Below are 2,515 nucleotides of genomic sequence, written 5' to 3' on the forward strand. Positions count from 1 at the left end.
AAAGGAAGAAAAAAAAACCAGCAGTGCAACAAAACATATCTGTGTGGCAGAGGCTATTTTGAGAACTTGGAGCTGGCTTCTCTGGAATCTGTTGGGTTTTGTTTTTATTCAGGTGACTTGCTGTCTGTTCAATGGGCACAAAGGGTATCAAATGGTATGCAGTTGTACTTTGTTTAGCTGTATAGTGTAAAATTATTGTGTATTTTGAAAGCTGTGATTAGAAGCAGGCGTAGCTCTGCATGGGTTTCATCTCATGATTTGATGCCCCTGAGACAAGAAGTTGTTTGTTTCTATACAGAGTACAGCTGATGAGAGGTTTTTTCCCTTTAAATGAACCTTATTTTTCTCCTGCCACCTGACTGTTTTTGCAGTGGCTTTAGTAGCAATGAAGAATTGTCTGAAACTCCTCCTGGACAGTCAGGCTGGATTCACTTACCCTCTGCAGGGAGAGAGTTTGGCTGAAGTTGTTACTCTGATAGTTATGGTCCTTTGGGGCTGTAGGTTGCCCGGATCACTTGCACTGCTCACTGACAAAAGCTTTCAATCTAGCTTAAATCCATGAGGTTTCAGCCTAATTTTTTCTTACTTCCTGCTAAAATCTGATTGATAGATGTGCTTTTGCATCTTCGCTTTGTTTTGCTTTCTGAGAGCAACAGTCCTGGCTGTCCCAAACTCTGGGAAATGTGTGACCCCCCCCCCCCTTTCTTATTTTTATGGGCATTCCAGTCATACCTAAGACATTCAATAAAGATTTCTTTTTCCTTGGGCTCTGTTTTGCTGAGAACTTTTCTGCTTATATGCACTTTACCAGCAAGTTGGTTTCTACCCTTCTTCAGCCTTCCAACCAGCAGCTCCTAGTGATTTGTCCAACAGAGAGGAGGACTCACTGGAACCTGCTGGCCTTGAGCTTTGACCTGCACCTCACCCATTTCTCAGCAACACCCTTAATTTGCTTGAAAGCTTTTCAACATCTATAGGCAGTGCATGGGGGGATAACTATTTACAGATATGCCAGTGTTTCTCTTGTTGGCTGAACGCTACCCAAGGTTTAGGGCAGCGGATGTGGTCCGGCAATGAGAGCTGTATCAGGGATGGCTTGGCTGTGTTGCTGCAAACTCTGCCTATTCTGAGAGCAGCACAGAGATTTCAGTGACCAAGTTGTTTTATCTGGCCTGGCTGCTTTCCAGTTTCCCCATGTGATCATCATTAGTGAGTTTCTGACATGCCTTTACCGTCCAAGCCTCTGAGAAGTCAGTGGGAGTTTAGATTTCCTTTTGCCTTCAGTGGATAGAAATTAGACCCAGAAAGCAAAGCTCCCTAATTATAGTGGCAAAACACACTCAGCCCCTGGAGTGCAGTTCAGTTTTTTGGTTTGTTTCGTAGCATCACGGTGCTTGCTGTGTACCTCAGTAGTGCTATTGGTGCCATTGTTGGGCTGAATCTGGATAACATCTTTTAGCTGGGATGGCAGGGTCACCCGGTGGTCTTTTAAAATCCAGATTATTTTATGTCTATTTCCTTCTGGGCTAGTCAGTAAATGTAGATGTATCAATTTTTTTCTTCTGACCGTCTTTTTTCTCCTCACTGGATTCAATCACTGATAGATATTATACCCCAGAGGGTAAATGTTAAATGGGATGCTAAATGTCTCAGAGCCTTTGGCCTCTCAGTGACCTTGCTGGAACAGCTGGCTTGATGGGCTTCTCTCCTCTGCCCCCATAAGCGCAAAGTCATTTGTCAAGAAAATGCTCTTTAAATGTCTTCTGGCAGCAAAGTCAGTGTGCTAATCGGTTTTTAATGGTACTCTGCAGTGATGCTGCATGAAAGTGTCTTTTCTGTCTCAATGGTGGCTGTTGATTAAAAGTACACTTTCCAAAGCTCTAGTCTGAATGTGTTTATCCTCTCAGAGAGGAGCCAGTGAACAGACAGGTAGCTGGTCCTCCAGCACATGCTTCGCATCATCCTGTTTTCTAGGTTGGGTATTTTTTTGAGTGGCAGCCAGAATTCCCAGTGCTCTTATTTTCAAACTTCAGCAGGACTTCTCCTGGTGCTCTGCAGCTTTCCTGGGTGGGTAGGAGGTCTTTATTCATGTGTATTGATAGAGTAATACAGAGAGGTGGATTACTTTGTGGCTTTAGTCATGTCTGAAGGAAATATGGCTATGTTCTTCTCTTCATTTCCATCTGTGGGGAAGGAGGATGTTTAGTTGTGGAGAATTTCCTTCCATGTGCAGAAGTGAGTTTTAGAAACAATTTGAAACTTTGAGTGATGTCACCATCCAACCTGAACTCCCCTGTTTGCGAGGTAAGCTGTAAGTGAAATCAGTGAGTGCGTGCCCTCTCTTGCAATTTGGGGTAAGCAAGTGGGACAGACCAAGAGGGGGAGGGAGAAGAGAGCTGTGTGGGAAAAGAAGTGACTTGCTCCAGTAGCTGATTAGCTGTGCTTCCTGCTAGAAACAGCGGCCAAATCTCTTTTGGCTGAGTTTCTGCCAGAACTTACTTAGGTAAGAAAGATC

The sequence above is a fragment of the Meleagris gallopavo genome, chromosome 5, assembly GCF_000146605.3.
Source record: "Meleagris gallopavo isolate NT-WF06-2002-E0010 breed Aviagen turkey brand Nicholas breeding stock chromosome 5, Turkey_5.1, whole genome shotgun sequence".
Classification (NCBI taxonomy): Eukaryota; Metazoa; Chordata; class Aves; order Galliformes; family Phasianidae; genus Meleagris; species Meleagris gallopavo.